Genomic DNA, 20,042 nt, shown 5'->3' on the forward strand with positions numbered 1-20,042 from the left:
CACTTGAGTCAATCTTGCACCCCCCACAGGTTGAAAATCCCTGTTGTACTGTATATACAAAATAAGAGCACTATGCTTCCCTGTCAAGTCATAACCAGCAACGTTGAAAAAGAGTTTCAACACTACCATAGACTTCTGTTGTAATTGGAGAATGCGGAAGTGACGTTTGTCGTGGGGCAACAGATAGTTCCAAACACTGAATAGTTCCAGCACTGAGCCCTATTCATTTCAGTGTTTCTCAAGCACACTCGCTGGTATATTGATGAAATGACTGCATTTTTTGACATTTTAATGCATTTGCTGACCTCTCATTAATCTAGTCAATAGTGGTATTTTATGTAGCCAGCTTTAGTTAATGTTTATCGTTAGATAATAGCTAGTTAGATTCTAATTGCAGTTAGCTAACGTGAGTGTGACGCTCCTGTTCTACCCGCTCCGTACGGAACTCGAACTGGCGTCTCCGGCATGGGAGGCAGGTGTGCTAACAAGGAGGCTAAAGGCTACAGCCTTTAGCGTCAGTTGCTAGTGCACCTCTTGAGGTCAGGAGAGTGAGGTTTATACACATTGCACAGCTATATATATCAGCTGGCCACTGTTACATGAGCAACACTTCACTAGCTACCATAACCAGACGTCAGCTGGCCTACATTTACCTCAAATTAATTGCAGTTATTGGCGTTCGTTAACATACAAAGTTAATCTTCGGTGATTAGATTTGTTGTTAAAGTTAGCAACACTTAGTACAAGACCGTACCGTGTTAGTACACCTAATTTCAATGAATGGTAGCTAGCTCAACTAGATAACATGGCTAGCTTGTATCTAGCAAGGTTGTTCCTTGGTTAATTCAGTCATTACACACATCGTTTGTTAGACAGTGCATCAGTGATGGGTGATAAGTTCAGCACCATATATGTGGATAATCATAGTAAAAAGAAAGTATAACTGCAGATAGCTAATTACTTTACATATTTTTTTGTTGAAGAGCTGACATGTGAAACCATGGGAGACTGACTTTGATGACCTAGCAAGCCAGTTATCTACAAATGATCCAAAAAGCAATAAGGTATTAAATTGTCAGAAACAGCTCTCTGTATCCTCCAAAATAATCATAGAGTTGAATCAATGCCTCTAAACAACAAAAATGGAACATTATAACCTTCATGAAGGTAGGATTTATTGCATGACTGTTAGACTGTATTAGTTTTAGCACAGTGTTCCTAATAAATAGAGGTGTGAATCTTCACTGGCCTCACGATTCGATTACGATTCAAAGGGTAACGATTCAATTATAAAACGATTCTTGATGCATCACGATGCATCTTGTCCTTCAATTTCTTTCTTTTTTCAGTTTCTTCAAAATGTATTTTTTTACTCTCTATTTTTTCCCTTTCAGTTTTTTATTTTAACAGCTGTTTTAAAAAATCAGAACAAGTCACATTGCGTAAACTGGCCTTTTACATTCAGTATGAGCTGTGAACAAAACATGGAACATAATAATAATTATAATTATAATTTATATAATAATATTTATTTATCACACATTTTCACATATACAGTAAAATTCTTGTTTTTCACATATCCCAACTAAGCTGGGGTCAGAGTGCAGGGTCAGCCATGATACGGCACCCCTGGAGCAGATAGGGTCAAGTGCCTTGCTCAAGGGCCCAACAGTGGCATTTTGGTAGTGCTGGGGCTTGAACCCCTGACTTTCTGATCAGTAATCCAGATCCTTAACCGCTGAGCCACCACGTTAAATAAATGGTTCTATAATTTAAAAGATTATCTCAGTTTTTCAGCTTGAAAAACTTGACTTTAGTGTATATGCACTGTTCGTGTCCTTGTCTCTACATCTGTCTTTGGCGCGCGCCACTGCTCTACCGTGATTTAAACTGACCTCAGAATCGATTCTGATACTTTTGAGAATCGATTCAGAATTGTTTGAGTATGAATCGCGATGCATCGCTGAAACGATTTTTTCCAACAGCTCTACTAATAAACTGGCAGCAGTATATATGCTTATAATGCTTCATAGAAACACCAAAATTGTATATTGTAAGAGTAATAGAGTGCAAATACCATACCACACCAACAATAATCCAGACAAGAAATCTTCCTCATTTTTGCAAATATGTAAATAGTGTACATGGGACACAATTAATTTGAGCTACAGAGGCATTTACATATCTTTGCTTTCAGCTACTGATCTTCACTTTTGTGTGTGTGTGTGTGTGTGTGTGTGTGTGTGTGTGTGTGTGTGTGTGTGTGTGTGTGTGTGTGTGTGGTTTACGAGGAAATGTTTTAGGTTACAAACTAGGGATGTGCGAGGCTATTCGACTAAACGGTTCTGATGCTGCTAGTCGACACTGGAATTACTAGTCGGTTAATATTTCCCCCCATTAAACTGCTAATAATTTTTACACATTTACGTTTGGCTTTATATTTTTACAGAGGCTGTACTTAAATTACTGTCATATTAATGTTACATATTTTAAATAGAATTAATAATACAAATATTATTTAAAAAAAGAGGATATCTGGAGCAGATACAGAGTTTAATTTCATATCAGGCAGCGCGTGCTTCTTCCCTCTCTCTCTCGCGGCGCGCGCAGGAAAATATCCTCTCGCTAGACAAGCAAACTCAGCAAAGTAGTAATGAAAACACTTCGGTGGTGGTGAGGGAATCGGCTTTCCAAATGTTTGAAAGTCCCTAAGGATGTTTTCACATTTGAGTCTTCTTTACATCTGTGCATGCTTGTACGTTATTTTCCCGCTGAGCGGGCTTTTTCAAGCGCAGGATAGACGCCTCAGGTGAGTCAAGTCCCGTCTTTCACCGGACCATGTCGACGGGTTAATTTTACAAATCAAAAATGTATGCTTTTGAGTAAGTAGCCTAGAAAATAACTGTTTTAGACTAGGTATGCCATTTTTTTAATCTGCTGATTAAGAAGGCTATTTTCAACGAGGTGCCGACTGCTTAACGTGTTAAACTATCTTTGATTCTGTGTACGTCATGTTTAGAATACAGTAGGTTTATTGCAGGCTACATCACAGGCCTATTTTTTCTATCCTATAGCAACTTTTTTTTTTTTTTTTTTTTTTTTTTTTTACATCGTAACTGTTATTGGTTAACGTTCTTTACCGAACAGCTGTCATATTAGATCAATGATTAATGCACGACTGCACGTCGTGAAATACGCGCAACTTTTCAGAGCATTTTTTTCTCTCTCATAGATTTGGCTTAGTCTACCTGTTAATTATTTTCAACAATGTCCTGATTGTTTTAATATGTTAAGTAACTTTTACTTGGTGATTTCCGTTTAGAACAGGCTTTTATGGTTGTTCCATTGATCCTGCACTATTCATTAAGTTGTTTTCAATAAATATGTCTATTAAATATTCGCTAATTCAGTGAATGCGTGTCATGTTCTATATTTAATGTACAATGATCATAATTCAAGGCGAGCACGTCGCAGATAAATGCCCCTTTTCAGTGGAATTTAGCACCGGATTTGGAATAGATTAAGTATTTTAAATGGGTCGCATAAAAACATTTTTTTTTTTTTTTTTTTTTTTTTTTACTGTTTTCTGAAGGTTGGTTTCTCTTTAGACTAGTCGACTAGTCGGTTACAAAACTTCCGTTTAAACGACAGTCAAATTAGTCGTAGCGCACATCCCTATTACAAACTGGTAATTACAAGGGTATTATGCTATAAATGTGGTTTATGAGGACATTTCTAGTGTCCCCATAATTCAGATCGCTTAAAAAACATACTAAACGATGTTTAATTGAAAATGTAAAAATGCAGAAAGTTTTTTTGTGAGGGTTAGGTTTAGGGGTAGGGTTAGGGTTAGGGGATATAATCTATAGTTCATACAGTATAAAAATCATTATGTCTATGGAGAGTCCTCATAATGATAGCTGCACCAACATGTATGTGTGTGCGTGTGTGTGTCAGTGCGTGTCAGACAAGGGACAGGCCTTATGCAGTGGAAGAGATAGAAAAATGGCTACAGAGACTGTAGGGCCTTGTGGTGGGACCAGGTCTAGGGAGAGAACACTTGTTACTGTAAACAACCAAGGCACATGGAAAATATTCACTCTCCCTTGCATTCAAAACAGTCTCTTTGGCCAGCTGCTTGTGCATAAGCACAAAACTGAAGTCATATTTTTAACAGTTGTTTGAGAGAATACAGTGATGCTATATTTAAGCTACACAACACAACTCCTCATGTTTATGGCTCCCTGTGACTAATAATGGTGAAAATTTTCATTTCATTTCCCAAAAAATGCCTTTTAGACTTTTGAGAATGTCAAAGAAATATCTCATACTGGTGATTCCAACTTTCTCTGAAAGACGCGCATGTACACTGCTGCTTAGGTGATACTTTGAACTTTAATCCATCAGTCCCTTGTGCGTAAAGAAATGTATACACCTGAAACTAGATTATCTTTTGGTAAATAGGGCAGTTCTACTGTGGAGTTGGAATTGCAGCCCAACTTTGATTAGACTGATGAAACATTTATATGTGTACATAAAGATTTTGTTGAGTGCAGCCTAAAGAGAACATTACAGTGTATTTTTGGATGACATTTAATTTTACATTATCTTAAGACAACAATTTTTTTCTCTCTCTCTTTTAGGATGTGATAGAGAAGTCTAAAGCAGGAGATATCCCTATAGTCATTGATGCAGTAAGCCTCAAGTTCCAGCTGTTGAACAGATGGGATTTTCTTATTATTATTTCTTTCTTTTATTTATTTAATACAGGCAAATAAGTAAGGAATAATTGATGAAAAACCGTGGTATAAGCGGAATAATTGACTCCGGCCCATTGAATTACTGAAAAATAATGCACACCTGAGGTGCAACGGTCTGCTGCACATCGTGACTGCATTACCACCTCCTGTGTGCCTTATTTTTCAATAATTCAATGGGCCGGTGTCAATTAATTGTTCAGGGTTTTATCTCAAGAAATTTTCTGGTTTTCTTCTGTAAAACGCTCTTGTGAGTGGAACTACTTTCTTTCACCGCGGATTCAACGTCTTGATCTGATACAGCTCAAGCTTTCGTTGCTAGTTCGAAAACGTCACTTCAGAACTAGCAACGGAGGATTGCGAGGCTTGCGAAGCTTTACTGGAGCACTTACTGGAGTAACAAGTTAGTGCATTTGTGCGTGTGTGTGTGGGTGTATGAGTTTGTGTTTGAGGGATCGAAAGAGAGAAACTCATACACTGCGAGAGATCGCTTCTGGGATTATCTTTTTTGTTGCAGCTCTGGTCAGAAGTAATATCGCTTCAAAATCGCCAAGATGTAAGTTTATGCACTTATTAGCAGCAGCGAGTGTCGTCATATTTCCGATATAAACCTTAACAACTGTTTTTAACCCCACTGAGATGCAGGTGTGCATTGACATGACGGCTCTATTTCTCTCGCGCGAGTAAGTGTGTGCGTAATAATGTATGTGTGTCCACGTGTGTGGGGGTCTGTGAGAGAGGGGAGGGGGATGCGAGGGTGTTTCCCACAGATATTTCAGATAATATAGAAATTGTTGTATTGATCAAGTCTATCTAGCTTTGATACAACTCAAGCCTTCGTTGCTAGTTCGACATCACGTTAGAACTAGCAACGGAGGATGCGCTGCTTTTAAGCACTTATTGGAGCAACAAGCTACTGTGTGTTTGTGTTTTCCTGTTATCTACAATAATAAATGAAACAGAAAAGCCTGTGAACAAGTATTAGTATTTATTTGTTCTATTTTACTTGTTCGTTACAAAGAACGAAAAAGCCTGTGAACAAGTGTCAATATTGATTTATTTGTTGTATTTTTCTATTATCTGCATTTATAAATAACAAAAATGCCTGTGAACAAGTAGGCCTGACAATATTTATTTATTCAATGTATTTGTATTTTATCTGCATGAATCGTAAAAGACGTAACGTAAAGAACAAGTAGGCTTTTAGGGTTTATTTATTTATTCCCATTTCTATTTAATTATTCTGTTCATTCTATTTAATTTATATATTTCTTTATTTGATTTGGCAATGGTTTATTTATTGAAATTAAACTGCTCGTTTCCATTAATAGTAAAGTTTGACATGGAAAACGGCAGATCAAATGCTTGTTGGCAGAGTTTGTTTTTTCCTGGGGATCGTTGGTTTGATTTTCTGTGGCATTTGGACTTTTGTTTCCTGACAGGATCATGCTCCATTGCGTTCTGTCTTTTGCCGAAGGTGCCCAGTAGCTTCTCAGGCTTGTTTCGCAATTTTGAAATGATCTGCCTGCTCTCCAGCACTGCCTCTGACAACATTTGAACTGCGGTGCTTCTCAGGGAATGGTTGGTGTATCTTTTTGATAAACCAGCTACCTCGCTGATGCACGGAAGCATGTTTCCAATATAGTTCACACCCATCGGTTTGTGGGAGTACTAGTACTCTCTGTTCAAGCTCCTCCTGTGGGACTCTCAGTGAATGAATGTAGAAGGATGTGGCATCAAGTGGGCATTTTGTGATGTACTTTTTGAAACTTTTAACTGGGCAAGAGGGTCACCTATATTGGAAAACATGAATCCTCGGTATCAGTCTTTGTTGGGATCACTAGGCTTTTTGTGGTTTTTCGTTTCAACACCATCTTAGTCTTTTTTAATGATGAATGAATGTTTTCTTAACTCTCGATTTCCTTCTTGCCCCCTCCTCGCCAGGTTCAGCTGAATGTTAAACCAGATTTTGCGAACCAGCCCGGTTTGCAGTGTCTGGTGACAGATAGGCTACGGAGAGTTACGAATGCGCTCTGTTTCAGCAGTGGAGATTGAAGGATGATGAGAGCTGACATCTTTCCCAGCCTTGCGAAATTTTTTGAGGATGGCCCTGAATACAACGTTGGATGATTTGAATTCCGTTTGCCCAGTTATATTATATTTAGAAATATAAAGGTTCAGTCCAGCTCTTAGGGAGAGAAAACTTGTCACTGAATACTCTGTTGCGTGGAAAGCTCGCAGCTGGGTATTTAAGGTGTTTGCCTCCTCTCTCTCTACCTCTTTAACAGAAGTATTTTTAGATTTAAGCCAGTCGTTAAAAACAATTACTGCCCAAGCTGTTGTTTTTTTGGTGTTTACTTTGTGTTTTTCACCCCCAGGACTGTCTAGCTGTTCATCGCTGATTGTTTTATGTAATTTGCTGTTGCCGGCAGCCTTTGATGTTCTCTTTCATTTGTAACGTTTTTCATCTGGACTGTCCAGTTCAGCTGCCGCCCAGTTGTTGAAATTCTCATGCTTTCCATAAATATTAAAAGTTATTTCTGGAAAATTGAAATTGTCTGTCATTTTGTTTAATGTTTGATCTTTTTGTTTGTTGTTTGATGCTGTGGTGGACTGTAGGCTAGCCTATAACTTTTCCATTATTTCAGTTAACTTGACGGAGTGATATGGAACCGTTATGCGGCCAAGACTTGGAACTATTACCTAGCCGTGTGTTTCCTTGAAAAATAATTGCACACCTTAGAACGTCCGTCAACCAATCAGAATCAAGCATTCAACAGACCTGTGGTATAATACAACATAACCACACACACACCTCTACACACATCAGACTGGTCTGTTATTATAAGCAGGTATTGTGATGTTTATGAAGGAGATTAAAATTATCAGGGCTCATTTCCTTTTTTCTTATTTTTTTTCTTAAACAAAAGTGGCTTTTGTGTGTGTGTGTGTGGTTCACTTGATACATCTGAAAATACTCACAAATTTAAGCTGAGAGTTTGCACTTGATTAGTCATTTGATTAGTCAATATTTGCATAGTCATTATTTAATTTCAGATTCAATGTACTGGACAGAAATCCTGCCAATGTCCAAATATGTATGGACTTAACTGTAGGTGTGTACTCTCACTTTTGTAATCTCTACCTCATTAAAATCTTTGTGAAACATTGGCTTTTGATGTGTATTTAATTGATGTCCTTCAGTGTATTAACCTTAACACAGTTTCATCTTTCTTTACTACAAGTTCTCTCCAGCAGCAACAGGCTCGACTCGAAACAAGGTCTCCTCTGGGGCCTATGACATGGTCTGCTTCCAGTGCTGGAATGTAACTAAGTACATTTACTCAAGTACTGTACTTACAGATTTGAGGTACTTGTACTTTACTTGAGTATTTCCATTTAATGCAACATTATACATTTACTCCACTACATCTCAGAGGCATATATTGTACTATGTAGTATATTTGTCTGACAACTTTAGTTACTACAGTAGTTATTTTTCAGTTTACAGATTTTCATTCCCTTCCTGTCCAGTGAAAACCGTGTATCTCCAAATGTGGTGATTTTGAATGTTTGTGATAAACTGAAAGATTAAGTGTTCCATTATGGGTTGAGAAAATTCTCCTACTTCTTAAGCTAAATAAACTATTTAAAACCCCCAGCGATGCTACAAACATGCACTGATAGAATATGATGCATTGCTGTAAATTAAACTACCCAACAGTATATAAAGTAGTTATATAAAGTAGTTAAAATTAGCTCAACCTTAAACATCTACAGCAGTAAAATGCAACATACACATTAATGCAGCAGTAATATTAACCCAAAAACATCATATATAATAGTAAAACACTGACAGGGAACATTTTTCTGCAGAGTAAGTACTTTTACTTTTGGTACTTTAAGTAAATTTAGCTGATAATAGTTACATACTTTTACTTAAGTAAGGTTTTGAATGTAGGACTTTTACTTGTAGTGGAGTATTTTCACAGTGTGGTATAAGTACTTTAGTATTTAAGTAAAAGATATGAATACATCTTCCACCACTGTCTAATTCTGGCAGTGGAATGCCCTCACCCAAAAATTCAAGTAACTGTAGCATTACTTGTGGCGTGGAGTTTGAATGTTTTTGCTATCATTGTATGGATAAGAATTTGACTCTGTGGTTCTTGCATGTGTGTCTGGAGATGTTTTGAGCAGTCATCATCCAGTGAAGTTTATTGACTAATGTTAATAATGGCCAGGTGTCCAGGTCTCCTTTTCTTCCTACTGTTGCGGTGAAAGAGAGAATGCAATGGCTATTTTGAACACTTTCTTGCCTTTCCTGGCCTGCTTTCTGCCATCTTTCTCTCCCTGTAGGAGGTCGAATGAGTTTCTGTGAAGACTGCCCATTCAAGGAAAAACATATCTACCTTCTCCTTGGATAAATTATATAATTAAATGTTTTACTGAATGCAATTGGTTGCCTTGTTTATTTTGCACTATTGACCAAACTTCTTTCTTGGGTTGAATTGAGCATTTGCTTGCCTTCATTGAAATTCACTTGTTGTGCATGCTTATGTGAATGTCTTAACATAAGAAAACATTAGGATATGAGTAATTATGAAGTCCACAGAAGCACGAAAAAAATATTAATACATACATACTGTAAATGTATTCTACGTTGTGGGAGCAATCCCCCTTCCCTCCAGTATAAAACACAGAAAAACTGATTAATTCTGTCTCTCCATCACTCCCCAGAAAAAAATGCTACTATAAATGTAGTCAGCGTAGTAATCAGTGCACATTATGCGTTAATGTTTACCGAAAAATTGCTGCAAATATAGTCACTGATGCTGTCTGTCCTGCTTAAACCCATTCAAACAGGCTGACAGTGCGGAATTGTTTGGAACTATTGAGAGCAACATGAACCACGTGGTGGCGAGATCAAATAGTGTAGCAACTCTCTTTTTCAGCGGTGCTGGGCATAACGTAGTAACTAACCTACAGTCTCAGCTAAGATCTGTGACTGAAGGGTTTGGCTATGCTCACGTTCAGAGAAAACAGAATGAGACTATTTTAGACTATACATGTATGCTGGAAAATACAACAACAACAACAAAACTTAAGGCATTTTTCATTTCAGTTTCAGTGTTGGCATGGTTATTGTGTTTTTTGTAGTGCAGTATAGTTGGGGCTATGTGAGTCAAGAGATTAATGTTAGGCTAAAAGACATTTTAAGATGGCTAGAGATCAATTTTAAGCCATCTTTGCACTGCAAAGGTGGCAGAGAAGCTGCATCTGTAGTGGTCATGTTTTAAATATACAATTATGAACATTGAAATATGACTTATAATAATAATTCAATTATATTTATTTATCACACATTTGCACATATACAGTGAAATTCTTTTTTTCACATATCCCAGCTAAGCTGGGGTCAGAGTGCAGGGTCAGCCATGATACAGCACCCCTGGAGCAGATAGGGTCAAGGGCCTTGCTCAAGGGCCCAACAGTGGCATCTTGGCAGTGCTAGGGCTTGAACCCCCGACCTTCTGATCAGTAACCCAGAGCCTTAACCACTGAGCCACCACTTGAATGAATATGAAACTAAATTATAAAATATATGCTCTTGTCATGACAACATTAATGAAACTAATGCTGCAATTCATTCATACAGAACCAAAGCAGCATCTGAACTGCCTTTGATACTAGGGGCTGAGGTGGGTCAGAGGCCAACTTAGTCTTGCTTTTATGTGTCATGGTGTCTTAACACCGAATTTTGAGCAGGCACAGAACAGCCTTAACTCAGCTGTGTAAAGACACTGAGTAGTAACTCTGTTGTGTTTTCAGTGGTATGTTATGGTATGCAATTGGAGAAGAAAGAAGAATTAGAAACATCTCTAAGCAAGGCCGTAACCACCATGGATGTTGGGGTGTATCAATGACTAATTTCTAAAGGGATAATTTAAGAATCACCCCCCATCAGTAATCTTGAATTTTGTCTTGCATACATTTTTGAATTTCCTGAATTTCTGTACAACATCTTAAGAGGCCTTTTGTCTACTCAGTGAGAGTGATGTTCAGAGAGGACCAACTTGCTCATTAACATTCCTGCCCTTAGGGCATGCTAGCACAGGAACAAGGCAAATGGCTTGTGCACAAGCAAAGCAATGAGCTGGCTACGTTCTAGCACTCAAGCATGGCACACAATAGTGACAATAGCTTGCCTTTTTTTGACCTCTGTCTATATTATATGTATTTTCTGGCTGTAGGTAATGGTGAAACAGATATAGCACGATTACTTTCCGAGTTCTGACTGATCAGGCTTGCTGATCACTGCATAATTGTTTTAAAGGACGCCACTATGGATTTAACCCAAATGACAAGAGGTATAAAAAAGTTTAGACTGCTTACTATGATTATATTAATACAGAAACATTTGTTATAGCTAAATTACAGATGATTTGGAATCACTTGGGAAGTGTTATCCTGAATAGCTTCTGCAAGTAGGCCTATTTTTCATCCTTTTATCATATAGTTTGCTGGTTTTAGCTTTGAGACAATTGACTTTACACAGTAAACTATGGTAAAGATGCTGTTTAAATCAAAACTTACACTGGACTTAAAAGTGTCACAGATTGACCTTTTGTGTGTGGCATTTTTACTGTTCCACCAAAATTGGAGACAAAAACCTTCCACTGTCCACTAGGTGTCGTTGTATTGCGTTTATCTCCAGAGATTGTTATCATGGGTGATTTAGAAGCCAATGAATGCATACAGAATATTGTGCAATGAAAGAAAGTTTACATTAAACGACAAACAAATAAACAATGTATATATATATATATATATATATATATATATATATATATATATATATATATATATATATATATATTATTTAAGATAGTTAAATAAAAGGGACGCAGTAATTAAAATAAATTCCTTGGCAAAAAAAAAAGGCTATAGAATTACTGAATTCAAAATCATCATTGTATTATTTTATTTTCAGGAAAAAACCCTAAAGTGTGAATATGAAGACTTAACATTTGTTGCTTTGATGAATTTCATTATTTTAGTTTGTTCATCTAAAATAAATAATAATTTTTTTTTCTTTCTTTCTTTCTTTGTTTTTTTTTTTTTTAACAGTTCTATTACTATGAGACAATATGCGGGTTAGGCATTAGGATTGTGTGTTGTTCTCGATTTAGTTTATTTTCTTCTTCCTTTTTTTTTTTTTTTTTTTTTTTTTTTTTTTTTTTTTTTAACTGTTTTTTAGTAACCTTAATAGTTGAATTGCCCATGAGGTACTAGAAGTTGCATATTGCCAGTTTACTAATGTAAGCTTAACCAACTTTTACTTCAACATTTTAAAATGCTTCATTATTTACACGAAGCCGTAGAAATGTTCATATGTAAAAGTTTTGCTCGGTGAAACTTGAAATCAATATACCTTTGCCTTTTTTTTTTTGTTTTGTTTTTTTTTTTTTTGTTTTTTTTTAACCCGGCCCATCTGGTGAAGAGAGTGGCCCAAAACTGAAAGAACTGGGGGGAGAAGTGAAGATACAGGGGAGGGCAGATCGTATTGAAAACAAATCAACTCAACAGATCTCCAATCGCACATCACAACTGACGACTGAAGAAACTTGCATTGGGTAAATTCTGAAGTTTGATCTGCCGTGTAGACAGTAAAACTTCGTTTTAATGTACGAATAACTCAACTCGTTGCAAGTCAGCGCGCGCGTGATGGATCGCTTAAGTTCGCGAGATGCAACTGTAGAGCTTCATAACAGACAGTGATGCAGTTTGCATCAAGTTCCTCTGATAATGTAAACATCTGCTTGTGCGAAACAAAATAAGACGCTGATGGAGTTTTCGAGCGTTATTTTAAGTAAAATTACGTTGTTTTTCGGGTGCACGTTGTTGGACGACTGATCAACAAACTTTACAACAGCATCGAAAAGGTAAATACGTGTTCCGTTTACTGTAAAGTTCACATTAAGTAACATTAGCTAGTTTGTATAATACATTTCACCAGGGATACTTTTTATGAGGGAAGGCTTTTTTGTGTTTACATTTTCCGGTTGTTTCAGGCGAAATTTAAAATGTTGTATTTGAATGGTATATAGGCTAAAATATAATACGACTTAATGACGAGAGGAGGTTTTGTCACTTCACTGTTCTTAGCTTGGTCGTATATTTAAGTGACACTGGCATTTTCAAACTTTTGTCGTGTCCCGGGTAAAGAGTCATGCCAGCTTGGGCATACAGGTGGCGTTGCAACTATGAGCAACTGTGGATTTTGACTGTTTTGTGACTTTGTGATTCACATAGGCTACGACAAATAAACAAGTTCGCTGCTTTACAACTTTAAAGTAAGTGATGAACAGTTCAAGCAAACGTTCCAATTTTTTATTTTATATTTTATTTTATTTAATTTTTTATTTTATTTATTTTTTTACCAATAGCTTTATTACACAACATTGTAATTTACTAAAAGCAACATCAATAATTATGGACAACCATATATGTATTGTAGGTTTTTCTTTGTTTTTCTGTTGACATACTTAACAGCCCAAGTACTCGATCCTAACTACTAAGAAGGCTACCTGAACTATTTTGGATGTCCTAACAAACAGGAAAGATCTTTCTTGTTGTTGTTGTTCTCTCTCTCTCTCTCTCTCTCTCTCTCTCTCTCTCTCTCTCTCTCTCTCTCTCTCTCTCTCTCTCTCTCTCTCTCTCTCTCTCTCTCTCTCTCTCTCTCTCTCTCTCTCTCTCTCTCTCTCTCTCTTATGATTTCATTATTGGTTTTACCGGCTAATGGCTATGTGTTTTTATGTTTTGTCACTGGTTGTTTACAAAAATCTAAATATTCGAACTTCGTCCTAAATGCACAAATTATCTAACTTTTTACGCAAACGTTTACATTTATTGATTTAGCAGACACTTTTATCCAAAGTGACTTGCAAAACGGGGAAGGATACAACATAAGCGATCCATCTTATGGAGACAGTAACACAAAAAGTGCTGCATTACAAATTTTCAGTTGTATCAGGAAAGTACTAGCCAAGACAGAGATTAGAGTGCAACAAGGTTTAAAAAAAAAACAAAAAAACAACAACAACATTGCAAGCAATTTAAGGTGCTGTGAAAATTACGTTTAAAGGATTGGCAAAAAGTGAGGCAAGAGTGTGCCTTGTTTTCCCGAAAAACAGAAAAGTGTGTGTGTTCAATTTAATGTGATGCCCAGTCAAGGGCATTAGCATAAGAATAAAAGCTCTTAGTGAGTTTACCATTGTGTGCAATGAGAAGCGCCAGCAGTCAGGCAAAGCGAGTGAAAGGATTCCAAAAAGAAAAAAAAATACGGGCCATTCAGATTATTCAGCCTGGTTTGGGCCACAGTCATCAGCTTCTGAAACATGGGTCGATCGTGTCACTTTCATCTTCCTGTCCTGCTGTTCAGCACCATTTTCACACATTTCCCTCTTGTCCCACTGCCTAAATCAGGACTGTTCAGCCTTGGAATTCCACGGGACACTTTATCAAACGCTCACAAAAGGGGACCTTGAATGACATTGAGCATGGACTGGACAAGGAGGAGATGAAAACCCAAATGACAATCGGGAAAAAATATTAATGAGAGTACTACTCCAGCTAGGACAGAATGCGTAATTCCGTTAAACCTAGCAGGGTGAATATAAATGTTTTAAAGTAATTCTTCAAAGCTGCGGTTCAAGATAACCCCAGACGGACTGAGTACCACTACTGCAATGCAGTTGTGTGTGGTCAGATCAGATAAAGTAGTTCTCCCAAAATTGAAGATTCTTTCATTTTCTCACCTTTATGATGTTCCAAACCCATGTGATTTTTCTTTCTTCCATGGAACACAAAATATAGCTGACTGTCTGACAGACTCACTCACCATTTACTTTGCCTTTTTTTTTTCTATACAATGACAGTGAATGATAACTGAGACTGCCAGTCCCTAACATTCTGCCTAACATCTCTTCCAGGGTTCCAGGGAGGGAAACATTTTATAAGGGATTGAAACAACACAAGGGTGATTAAATGACAACAAAATTGTAGTTTTTTGGGTGAACTATCCCATTAAGAAATGTAAGAAATTAAGATTCTGATGCACAGCCTCTGAACTAGAACTATACTCTATTTTATTTCTCGGATAACATGGTATGTCAAGCCTTGAATCTCTTAGCCACGGAAGAGCCGTGAGGAGTGTCTGAAGTACACTTGTGCCTCAAAGTGAATTGATTCGATTTTAATGGTCGTTAAAAGTGCTATGAAAGAACAAGATGTGTTGAGTTTCTAGTGTGAGACGGGGCAGAGTGGTGGAAAAACAGTGAGAATGTGAAAAGTGGTAGCTGCTTACATTCATTTGGCCCTCTAAAAGGCTGTTCTTTGAATCTCATCTCTTCAGCTTTGGCCTTTAGGACGTGGGACAATCCCTGTATTTTAGTAGCTGGTGTTGGACACCCCTCCAGACATCCGCCTTATTCTCTCACAAGTGTCTGGGGTTAATTAGGATCACATCACATCCAGTTTTTGAGTGTGGATGGGGTCCTTAAAAGTTCTTTCCACATTACCCCCGCCACATCCCCCCCCCCCCCCATGCAGCTATGGAGGGCATTGTTAAAGTCTCCATCGATGTCATCAAAGAAAACCATGAAACCACACACTCATCTATGTAAAAAAAAAAAAAAAGTCTTTAATAAGCGATTACAGAGCTTTTGGCAAATCAGTGAAAGGCATTTGATTGATTGACCTCATTAGTCATTGGCAACTGTTTCCTGGTGTTGAGGAAATATGGCCCATTACAAACAGTTCTAGTGCCTTAGAAGAAATAGCAAGTTTTCAATTGGAGGGAGTTGTAGACCTTTTACATTTGCTGGAGACTCACCATATGTGTTATTTTTAATAATGAAGAAATGCTTGAGTGATTTTATATGAATTCCAGATCCCAGTGGATTTAGGATAAAGAAAGGGAGCTGCATGTTCATGTAATGCATACTCATGGCACAGCAAATATGTGTGCCTTATGTGTGGTATTTATTCATTTTAATGAATAATATATTCACCTTCTTCAGAGGCCTGTTAAGATGTAAGCCTTTAACTCTGTGCTCTTTCTGTTATTCTTTCTCTCTCTCGCACGGATGCACACTTTCTTCTTTCCTTTGTGCTCTAGGCTAGTGGGCCACCATTTAAAGACAGCTGGAAAATGAACAGTTGAAATGTATTTTGTTTACATTAAGTTATATTTGACTTGTCATAACTGTGCAGGGACTTTATACACAGTGTACTCCTAACATTTCCCAAACTACACGTCCACCTGTGATTCATGCAAACCACCAGACAGAGTGTATGGAGAATGGACCTAAATGAATTTTATTAGCTGGCCAAGAATAAACATTGTACTCAACCAAAATTATACGTTTGTATTTGAATTTTAGATGAGGTGTAGTGACAGCTGCTAAGAGCACAGAATTCCTTGGAATATCCATAGGACAAAAAAAACAAAAAACAAAAGAAAAACAAGCAATAGTGCTGGGAACTAATGAGGAAACTAAATGAGTTAGGATAGTGGTTGTCAAACAAGTAAAAAAAAAATAGTTATCAGTATCGGTGAATACAGAAATGGAATTATCGGTACTCAGCCTACTCGTTCTCCAAAAAAGTATTGGGACATCCCAAGTTTTGTGAATGGCATCAATAATGTAACCAATCTGACAGTGAGTGTTCCAAGTGTTTTATTTTACAGACGGAACATTGAGATGAATCAGTATATAGGAAAATATGTCACTCACTGACAGCCCTTGCGCTCAAATGACGTTAATTTGCTCAATGCTAAAATGGGAAACATTGTTGTGACGAGATGGAATTTGGATGTTCTGATTTGATCTAAAGTGGCCTAAAATATTTGAGAAGTTTGAGTAGACGTTTCACCTGGCATCCTTCTCAATGAGAGAGAGAATGTAAACCCATCTGTGACTGGATAGGCATTATGTGCAGCTTACTATCAAATTATTATCAACTGTAAAACATATCATAATTCGACAGCCACCATTAAATCAAAGTACCATGTGACAAACTGTGCTCTCTGAGGGTAAGCTTTGATGTGCTTGTTAATTAATTCCTGAAGGGCTAGTGACATGCTATCCAATGCTACATTAGGGGAATCTCTTCACTCATCATTATTACAGTTACTGTATCATCTTCACAGCCTGCAAGTCGCCTCGCAGTTTACCATCTCCCTGTCAGACTCAAACAATAGCACAGTGTTCCAAGTGTTTGTTGTCAGAGCTAATCAGATGCGGAAACCGAGTTTGCACTGCTTCGAGGCCACAGGCAGTTCGTCAGAGTCGCCGGCGTAGTTTTCTGTTTCCTTTTCCAAGACGGGATTATTGGAAACTGAGAAGTCGATGCAAAGGAGTTTTGATTTATCAGACAGCCTCCCAGCTCCTGACCAGGCTTGCCAGGAATGGAGTGGGCAGATAGATTGTTTCATTCCATAGGATGAACAGTAAGATCCAAAGAGGAGCACTGAATCCCTGCCAGGCCACAGACTCTTCTCCAACAGACTGGAAGAAGAGCTGGGTGTGTTGAGCAAGGAGAAGCCATGTGATAATTTTTAGCAATCAGCCAACTCCATTCTCTGACACACATGTCCACTCCCAGCCGTGGCCTCTCCCTGAACGCCGTGCTGACCCTTGGCCAGGCTGAACTGTTCTCACTGTGGAATTCTCTCACTACGCTGTGCTGAATAAGGATCATGTCATCATCTCGTAATTCCTGGTGTAGTTTAAATATATGACTCCCCACATTGTGATGTGTAGAACAGCAACACATGTCTCAAAGAGGTAACACCGTGGGCGGGCCTGGGTAGCTAAGTGAGTAAAGACAGTTGACAGCAATCTGTTTTGCATTGAGTTCTCAGTGTGTCCAGTTCTCACAGTACATGTTCTTGAGTTCCGTCTGCGCAATTTTTCCATGAACACGTGCGTGCCTCAGATGGACACGTTTGGAGCGTCTCACTGGTATTCAGCATCATCAGCGCCACATTTTTAGGATGCTGTGTCAAGTTAAAAGTAGTGAAAACTTTAAAAATCATGTCTTGGGGCCTGGGTAGCTCAGCGAGTAAAAGCGCTGGCTACCACCCCTGGAGTCGTGAGTTCGAATCCAGGGCATGCTGAGTGACTCCAGCCAGGTCTCCTAAGCAACCAAATTGGCCAGGTTGTTAGGGAGGGTAGAGTCACATGGGGTAACCTCCTCATGGTCGCTATAATGTGGTTCTTGCTCTCGGTGGGGCGCGTGGTAAGTTGTGAATGGATGCCATGGAGAATAGCGTGAAGCCTCTCACACGCGCTACGTCTCAACTGCTGCTATTTATAATTATTTATTACATTCTTATGTACATATATACATATTTACATTACACATTAATATAAGAATGTATATATGCATACTTATTTTACATATACATTACACTACATATTCTCCAGGGGTGGGGTTGGCTAGCCCTGCTCTATACATGTTTGCACTACACATTCTCTATGCACATTGCTTTATTGTGTAAGCTTATGTAAATTTGCTGTCTGTCACTCCCTGATGTCTTACTTTCTTTGCACATACATGTTGTCTCAGTTTTGCGAGAAGCACCCAAGTAGGAATTTCATTATACTTGGTACTCTGTACTCTGTTCACATGGCAATAAAAAGCTTTGACTTTAATACATTGAAGGGGAACTGGAGCTTTCATTCTGCGAAAAGGTCACAAAAGCACCATAAAATATCAAGAGATGTAGTCAATATGACTCGTGCACTAGATTTCAAGTCTTCTGAACTCTTACGATAACTTTGTGTGAAGAGCGGACTCAAATTTCAGTTCTTATTCACTGATAATATTACCCTCAAGTAACCTGTTTACTTGAGAACTTCTGTGATCGGATCATCATTGAGTTGCACTTGACTACTTTTATGATACTTTTATGTTGCTTTTGTGTAGTTTTTGAAGCTTGAAAGCTCCAGGCCGCATTCATTGTAACTGCATGGAGAAAAGCAAGCAAACAAAATCTCTGCTTTTGTGTCCCAGAGAAGAAAGTAAATCTTATGGGTTTGGAATGACATGACCGACAAACTACTCTATTAACATGATTTCGTAACTGTCAGCTAGTCATACACTGTAAGTGCTGATTGATAAACAGAACATGTCTAATTGGCTTGTAGTTTATCACTTACAGTTGGAGTAAGTGTCAGGGTGTAAAGCAGCTGATAAAGTCATGAAATCCTCACAAACACAGCAGTAACTTACAGATATCAGTGTGTATCCGTCCTCCAGACCTCTGGGCAACTGACTTGCAAAATAAACAGCAGAGAAAGCAGTAAAAAAAAAAAAAAGCTCACACATCCTGACACCATGAAGAAATCATGACAGAGACCAATATGAGTAAGAAAACAGAGCCTTACACTTTGAATTTAGGAGATTGATGTATGTGCCTAAGGGATCAAGGATGGCTTGCTCTGTGAGCATGATACTGTACTGATCTTGGAGTTTGGAATATGCATGCAGAACATAAACCAAACAATTAATTGGTGTAGTAAAACTGTAGATCTGACTCTAAATGCTAATTGGATAGGTTGCATTTCAAGCCATGCAACATGCCGATTAACATTCTATATTAATGCGGCAAGTTGCTACGTTGCTTGCCAACCATAAACTTCCAACAGTTAGGCTTGGTGAAAGATTGTTTATTCCAAGTAATTTAACTGTTTATTGAACATTAGTGTCTTGTATGATAGCCAAATAGTCACCATCAGTTTTTAATTGTAATAAGCCATTAGAGGCTGTACATTACAGTGATTTTACCACTATTAATGGGTTTCAGGCTCTTTGTGTTGTGCTTATTCACCCCTTATACCTGTGGTGAAATCACTAGTGGCTTAAAGGGATAGTTCACCCAAAAATTAAAATTATCTTATAATTTACTCACCCACATGCCATCCCAGATGTGTATGACTTTCTTTCTTCAGCAGAACTCAAAAGTGGAGACTTCGAGTGAAAAAAAAAAAAGGGGGAATTTTTATCTGTTTCTCACCCACACCTATTATATCGCTTCTGAAGATATGGATTTAAACACTGGAGCCTTATGGATTACTTTGAAGTTTCCTTTATGTGATTTTTGAAGCTACAAAGGTCTGATCACCATTGACTTGCATTGAATGGACCTACAGAGCTTAGATACTCTTCTCAAAATCTTTGTTTGCATTCTGCTGAAGAAAGAAAGTCATACAC

General features: G+C 37.9%; 1 protein-coding gene and 1 long non-coding RNA gene across 5 annotated transcripts in view; both read left to right on the forward strand.

Annotated features, from left to right (window-relative positions):
- The first annotated feature begins 2,615 nt into the window (after nt 1–2,615).
- LOC127448533 (uncharacterized) lies at nt 2,616–7,704 on the forward strand. The gene is made up of 3 exons (XR_007898542.1): nt 2,616–2,809; nt 4,644–4,694; nt 6,702–7,704. It is a non-coding gene; the product is annotated as an uncharacterized LOC127448533 (long non-coding RNA).
- Nucleotides 7,705–12,232: 4,528 nt separating this feature from the next.
- Nucleotides 12,233–20,042, forward strand: part of LOC127448479 (zinc finger protein GLI2-like) — a 98,347-nt gene continuing 90,537 nt past the window's right edge. For 3 of the 4 annotated variants that reach the window (XM_051711042.1, XM_051711041.1, XM_051711044.1), the window contains exon 1: nt 12,233–12,703. The gene's annotated coding sequence lies outside the window, so the exon portion shown is untranslated. The remainder of the gene's footprint in view (nt 12,704–20,042) is intronic. The other variant, XM_051711043.1, reaches the window with a different exon arrangement.

The sequence above is a fragment of the Myxocyprinus asiaticus genome, chromosome 11 (genome assembly GCF_019703515.2).
Source record: "Myxocyprinus asiaticus isolate MX2 ecotype Aquarium Trade chromosome 11, UBuf_Myxa_2, whole genome shotgun sequence".
Lineage (NCBI taxonomy): Eukaryota > Metazoa > Chordata > Actinopteri > Cypriniformes > Catostomidae > Myxocyprinus > Myxocyprinus asiaticus.